The 7,358-nt window shown below is 39.3% G+C and overlaps 1 protein-coding gene across 3 annotated transcripts in view; it reads left to right on the forward strand.

Annotated features, from left to right (window-relative positions):
- Positions 1–267: 267 nt before the first annotated feature.
- The window catches only part of Cdh7 (cadherin 7), a 162,797-nt gene continuing 155,706 nt past the window's right edge, over positions 268–7,358 (forward strand). Inside the window, exons 1-3 of one of the 3 annotated variants that reach the window (XM_005368741.3) lie at positions 268–342; positions 541–1,134; positions 1,910–2,102. The gene's annotated coding sequence lies outside the window, so the exon portion shown is untranslated. Of the gene's footprint in view, positions 343–540; positions 1,135–1,270; positions 1,303–1,909; positions 2,103–7,358 lie in introns of those variants that run through there. The other 2 variants (XM_026790049.1, XM_026790048.1) reach the window with 2 other exon arrangements.

The following is a 7,358-nucleotide window of genomic DNA, read 5'->3' on the forward strand; positions in this document are numbered from 1 at the left end:
TGCTTGAGTTGTGTAAGTCGGAAAAGGAGGCTATTAGACTAACGGGTAAAACGAAAAGCAACGAACTCGACACTAATCTGTTCAACTCTCATCTCTGTGACCCAACACCAAGTCACCAGGTTAAATCAAGCACCCAATAGAGGCAAACAAAGCGCATTCCATTGTGCTGCGCTCCCGTTGCAGCATTCACTACGCTCTAGAATTCCACGCTGCGTGGAAATCACATACCTCTGAAATTTTTCCTTAAAGAGCATAACAGGCGAGGACATTTTCTGCAAGTAAAAGAAAGTAAAAGTAGGGCAGTCTGAGAATGAAAGGGCAAGACTATCAAGCAAGGAAACTGTAAGTTTTGACTATATTTATGACTGCATTCGTGCTTTAAGATCTTAATTGATAAAGGCTTCCTAGACAGGCTAAGCCGGGGAGAGAGTAGCGGGGGTGAGGGATGCTTGAAAAAAAAAAAGAATTCTCCAAACTCAAAAGTCTCTCTCTCTCTCTCTCTCTCTCTCTCTCTCTCTCTCTCTCTCTCTCTCCTTTCAGATTCAAATACTTTGGGGCAGGGAGGAGTGAAGGCGAGCTTGAGCTCCTTCCACTTTCGCTACAAAGGAATCCATCTGCCCAGATCAGTCATTCAGGAGGTGGAGGAGGATTCGCAGGTGTGGGTGTGTGTGCCCGCGTGTGGCTAAGCGATTCTCTCTTGGCGAAGACAGCCCACAGTCCTTCCCGAGTTTCAAGAAGGTCCTGAAGTCTCAATAGCTTCTCCCGCAGAGTGCTGTCAGTGGTCACCCGCTGGGATGCGCACCACCCTCTAGGGCTCATTTCTGAGCCGGCATCCTTGCGCCCTCTCTCTGTCACCAACGCTGGCCCTTTCGCCCTCTCCTGGGACGCGCGCTTCCCTTGGCTTCAGACCTGGTACCAGAGTCTACAGTGCAGAGGAGATTTTGTGTGTGTGTGTGTGTGTGTGTGTGTGTGTGTGTGTTTGTGTGTCGGGGATGGGGGGCCACGACAGAAAGACCTTAACCCTTCTAGACTCCGCACGGAGCGGGACCCTGGCATGCAAGGCCTCACAGAATCCTCTCGCCCTGCGGAGTTCTCTGTGATTGGAGGAAGAGCGGGTGGCTGCTGGCTGAGCAGGTGCGGATCTCGTGCCTCCATTTCTGCCTGGCTCGCTTAGCTGCCAGTACCGCGCCGTTCCCCCCACCCCCACCCCAACCCCAACCCCCACGCCAAGCCGCATCCTTTCGGATGCAAATGCCGTGGTTTCAGGGCTCTGACGCGGCTGGTAGAGTAGCAAGGCACTAGGTGAGTGTGTGTGCCCGGCATGGGGCTGGGAATGGCTCCCTGCAGAAGCGCGCCTTCGCAGCGCACCGCGGGGAGCAGGACAGATCTGTGAACAGAGAGAGGGCTGGGGTATCCGTGCGGAGTTTCCCGCGGCGTTTCCAAGTTATTGAGCGCTGTCGTGAGACGTGCTTCTGCCTGGCAGGACGGGCGAGAGGACTGAGCTCACACGCGCTTGGCCGGAAAAGCAGTGTTGACAGATACCAGGTGCAACGCGAGGGAAGTAGGGTGAGAGCGAATCCCCCAAAGCACTCCAGACGCAGAGGTAAACAGCCGCCTTTTGCACCGCGGTCCTCAAAAAGGTACCTAGTAGACACCATGGACCGATGCTGGCGCAACTCCGGGCAGCCTGTGCCGCCGCCAGCTTCTGCAGAGGTCTGAGCCTGGAAGGAGGTGTGTGCCTGTGAGAGCAGGAGTCTTGAACTGTGTGCACTAGACCCCTTTGGCCTTACGTGAATGTGGAACTCGCCTAAGGTTGCTCCCTCTCCCCAAACCGCCCCCTGTAATTAGTATTCCGCTGATCGGGTGCATCTGCAGGGTTTGCCTCTGGCTCCTTCTGGTTGTACCTTAGGTGTGAGAAGGGAAAAGGACGCCCTGCTTCTCTGGATAGCATGCTGGATTTGGATTTCTTCGTGGGTTCCCTTGGCACAAGGCTAGTTGCTGGTTATCTGCCTTCTATCTTGGATTAACACAAAAGGACCTTTGCTTTGAATGCCTTCACGTTTTAGATCCTTAACTCTTCGGATTTAGATGTCATAGTTCAGGTGAGTAAATAAGTTAACCCAGCACCGGGTAAATCATTAGCTGTTGAAAAGAAAAAAAAAAAAAAGTCATAGATTGAGCATCTCAAGACTGGAGAGCTGCATACTAAACCACAAATATTTGTGAAACACTTTTTTTTTTTATTTTGCAAGAAAAAAAAATTTGTCCTTTTCAGGTCATGTACTAAATTCAGTATCTATAAAATTAAGACTTGCCCTTCACGATAGGATGTCTGCCTGCCAACTCAGTTCTTTTTTTTTTTTTTTTTTTTTGTTCAGAAGCAAAGGGACAGAACTTTATACTTTATATCTGACTCGATACAGAAAGTAAAAATTAATGTCACTATATTGACATTGCAATTGAAAATATACATTGTTAAAGGCAAATTGTCAACAAAAATGTGTTGTAAAGATGTTTGATGAAGGAAAGTTTGTGCTGATGCACTGTCAGCAACATCAAAGTAGTTTTTAGTTTTGTTTTTATAAAGGGAAGTTGTTAAGGACTGAAGGGCTAAGAGAGGAAGCAATTACATTTGCAGTCCTCAGCTTCTTTTCCAAAGGACTAGTTAGACACTATGTTGACCCAAATGCTTTTCTTGTTATTCCCCGTGAAAAAGAAATGCAATAGAACTATTTCGAAAACTATGACGCAAAATACTAAAGTATGGGTGCTAGTTAGGCCAGCAACTCTATGGAAATCTTTTTTGTGTGCTTTCTGGTAGTCAATGGCTATCAGGGAGCATTGATGCAATATCAGTTTTAATTGTTTTGTCTGAGAAAGGTTGCTGAAAATCTGTGTATGTAAAGAAAAATAAAGCAAGTAGCACAGCCCATCCTCCTGGAGGGTAGTGTAGTTTGCAGTGTAACTGAAAGGGCATGTGGGCTTATGAGATCTTATTGTAATTAAGGACTGTGATAGGTTATAAGAATTTTGCTAGCTATCACTTGACTTATTGTAGTTAAGGACTGAGATAGGTTATAAGAATTTTCCTAGCTATCAGTTGACACAAGTCTTCCTAAGTCTTTATTTATTTAATAGCAGAGAGCTGTTCCTTTTTTTTTGTAAAAGGGTACTTGTAAGGCATCTATATTCTTGTAACTCCTTGAATTCCCTCTGGATTTTAGTGTCCAATGGGGAAGGTAGAAAGGAGAGCATTTTTTTTTTTTTTTTTTTTTTTGCCACTATTCAGTCTTCTTTGGTCTGGAAAATCAAACCACTGTCTCCTCTCAGGCATAATTTTCTTGCCAGCAATCCTATTATTCAATATTTTAACTTCTAAATGACATTTGTCTGAACTTCTCAAACTGTATATAGATAACAAAAGGTCAATTCATCTATGTATGCTTCAAGTTCACTACATTATTAGATATTTCCGAAATGTATTATAGAGTAACAAATTCACAACTTGTTTCCAGTTGGACATATTTATTGCTGAGTGATTGAAAGATTCCTGAAGTTTACACAGTTTACATTAATTTCTCTAACAGCTCTCATTGCATCACAGTGCTCTCTCTCTCCTGATTGAAAAAGAAAAAAAGTATGTTTTTATTTGTTTGGAAAGTTTTAAAGTCAGAGCTTAAATTGGGAGTTTCACAAATTTCTAGAATAACCAGCATACATGTGTTAATTTCAAAAGGACTACCGTGTAAGTGTTTCTACCTTGAATAACGGAGTCTGGTGCTCCTTCCTGCAGTGGTACAGGGGAACTGAGGAAGAGCTACCACACCATGAAACAGAGCCCTGTGTGACCATCTCCCTTGCCTCTAACAAGCAGCAAAGATCTAACTGTGACCAACAGTGCAACAGTGCCTCCTCTGGGAATTTGCTGGTTCTACAGAGAAGCCCCTCTGATCGCTGCCCCTCCCCCACCTTGTCATTCTGCAGGCTTCATTAGTGACAAAGTTTCCAGAGCAATTGAAAATGCAAATGCATGCCTGCGCATTTATTTCTTATTATACCATAGATTTTTCATTAATATAGACGTTGCTTCCTGCTCTTTTGTAACTGTTCACTGAAACTTGCAGCCTTTCATGGAAATAATGGAAATCACACTTGGCATAAGGTAAATCCAAGTGCAAATTAAAATTTAAAATTGAAAAAGCCATGATTTCTTATAAGAAAAAATATAAAGAGATAACCCTGTGAGCACATTTAGTTATTACATAAATAACTCAGAAAATCTGTGCTTTGTTACTATACTTTTAAATTTATATAGGCTTCTCTCCTCCAATATAAACTATGTATCTTTCTCCACTTTATTTCTTTCTCTTATAGTAGTGGTTATCTGTGCTTCAGCTAAATCTGCTCAATAACTCACTTAGGGAAGGTTTTTCCCCCGTGCTTGATAAACAGATGCACACTACAGTCTCTTATTCATTTCCAGGGCCCCTGCTTGTATACTTAGGCTAGTAATCAGTAGGAGAGTGTGGTCTGTGGTTATAATGTTGTGTGGCCTAGGGAGCTAATGGATTTCATCATAGTTTCATTACAGGGAAATCTCATATCACAGCAAGTTTCAAGACTTACTAATTGAAATGAAATATGTATTCATACATATGAAGTAATTATATATATATATATATGTAGATTTATAAAACAATGAGGTGGAATTTCACCAAAATTAAAGACAAAAAATGTTATGAAAAAACTTTAAATAGTATTAAGATTCAGTGAGATGGTAAGAATGAAATTTTGAACTATAATAGCAGACATCTTTAAGTGGTAGGATTTATAGTAACAACCTATAATGTACAGCTGTTATGTTTGCATTTTTGACAAACAAATTGGTCCCATATTCTAAAATAATTTTATAAATTGAAGCCCTATGTCTAAAATTCCCTGTAGAATATTGTTCAGTTCTTCAGTGTAAATGGTTAACTTTTTAGTGTACTAACTCACTTTTTGATTGTCAAGGTATTTTAGTTGAAAGAAGGTAATCTTAATTTGGATACTGTGCTTTGTATATGTTTTAATATAGTAAAAGAAATTTGTTAGAAAACAGGTTCTTTAACCCGTTGCCTTTATCCTGCCATCCCTGTCCTTCTTAAAAGCAATCAAAATGATTTTCTACCTTAAAAATTTCAAGTTAAGGTTTAAATATTTTTTTTTAAAAAAAATGATTGCACACCCTTTACTCATGAGAAAGATGGGAAATCAAAAGGAGTGACTACCTAAATAATACTTAGCAAATATTAAAAACACTACCGTCATTTCTTTGAGCTTACTACCATCAGTAAGAGTTATGTGACCTTGGACATTTCATTAGGATTCTGTAGAATTCATTTCTGTGGCTTATGTTTGTCATTTCTGGTTTTATCAACATCTTACAGTATCATGGGCAGAATATTTGTGAATTCTTCATGTTTTTCTCTAACATGAACTCTCAAGTAAACCAAAGTGTTGCATTCCTAACACTGAAGTGGCATTTTCTTTGACTATTTCACAGAAATTGCCCTTACTAGCTTTCTTGTAAAGACATAGTCGGAAATGAAATGTGACAAATACCCTGAAAGGTTTCTTGCTTCAGTCTTTTCTCAAATGCAAAATTCTTGTGCTCAGTCACAAATTGAAAGATATTATAATGTATCTTTTTGTAAGAATGTATTAAATGATTCTACTCTATAAATAAATAAAAGCAACAATGAGGATGTAATATCCATTATACCAAGCCAACTACTCTAACTTTGTGGACCTAGATAATAACAGCAAGGTCCTCATTGGTGACAAGTACTTGCTATTCTGGGGAAGTAAGGATTAATGAAGCTCTTAAAGTATATATATATATATTTGGAAATTCTTCCTTGAAATTATGTCATGCCACTTTCTTCTAAGTATTATGTGCAAAGCAACAAACAGTCTTCTTTCCAGACTTAGCTAAAGAACCAGTAGTGAAAAACTGCTCTAATGCAATCCTGATTCTGTAGAATACCTTCTAACTACTTTGTTCTTATATTTCTGCTTTTAAGCTAGTGTGTTGTTTGTCTTTCATAAGGAGTCATTAATAATGTATTGCTTGTCAAAGTGTACTGAAAGTTTAAGACAATCTTGGACATGACACTTCTTCCCAATAAAACAACAGCACAATAGTTCTTTATTTGTTATTGTTATAGCCATATTTTTATTAGTGATTATTAATAATAAGGAAAGAAAACATCCTAAGGAATAGCAATTAGATTCTGAATCTGTTTGTCAGGCAACTATTAGGGATTTGTTTCTCGGTCTCATGGTTCATATTATTAAATGCATTAACAGTCTTCAAATAAATTGTTCTACTATTACGCTTCTTTAAAAATGCAGTTTATCATAATATTTACTTTACTATTACACTTACTTTGGACTATCATGCTTTATCTTATCACTAACATTACTAATTTTAAAGTGCTAGGCCCTCTTTCTTTAAATCAATAATATCAGTAGAAAATAAATTATGTCTTAGTGTGAGATCCATTAACTATATTAAAGCAGTTTCATAACTAGGCTTCATGCAGTTGCTCCTTGCCTAGAGTATAGTGCAACTGGAAGCACAAGTTTTTGAATTGAGATAATCTGCTGCTTGTTTATAATGTACATAAAAATATAATACAATTTCTACAAAATATTAGCCATTTATCTATTTCCTTCATATTATATACACTCACACATCACATTTGTTTCTATAAAGCATTTAAAGAATGCTTTATATATGTGCTTTTTTGAAAACACTGTAATGAATATGTACATTGACAATCTTTTAATTGCTTTTTTTATTTGTTTCTCAATTAATGTGTCTGTATATAAGTGAGAATAATCTTGAATGTTTAATGCTCCTGTCTCAGTCGCCTAGGTGCTAGAGTCAGAGAGTGCACCTCCATGCACTTTTACTTTTAGCTGTGAACCTAACCTTTCAAAGGCTGAACCATGTATCCGGCTCTTAATGTGTTCTTAGGTATGTTTTAAAAGTTCATATAGTTACCTGCTAATGTGCAGAGGCTGAACATGAGCTGCTATACACTGCTTATCATGTTCCTAGTATGCTAACTTTAATTCAGATGACTCAGGCTCCAGGCGATTTGCACTTTTTCTGATTGATGAAATGCTAAAGTATAAAACCTTTTGCTATCTTTTTGGTTAGTGATGGGCCTTCAATCATTGCTTCTAACTATAAATAAAATGTTTGGTCAAGAGCATGACAGCCGGGCGATGGTGGCGCACGCCTTTAATCCCAGCACTCGGGAGGCAGAGGCAGGCGGATCTCTGTGAGTTTGAGACCAGCCTGGTCT

This window comes from Microtus ochrogaster, unplaced genomic scaffold, assembly GCF_000317375.1.
Source record: "Microtus ochrogaster isolate Prairie Vole_2 unplaced genomic scaffold, MicOch1.0 UNK39, whole genome shotgun sequence".
Taxonomy (NCBI): Eukaryota; Metazoa; Chordata; class Mammalia; order Rodentia; family Cricetidae; genus Microtus; species Microtus ochrogaster.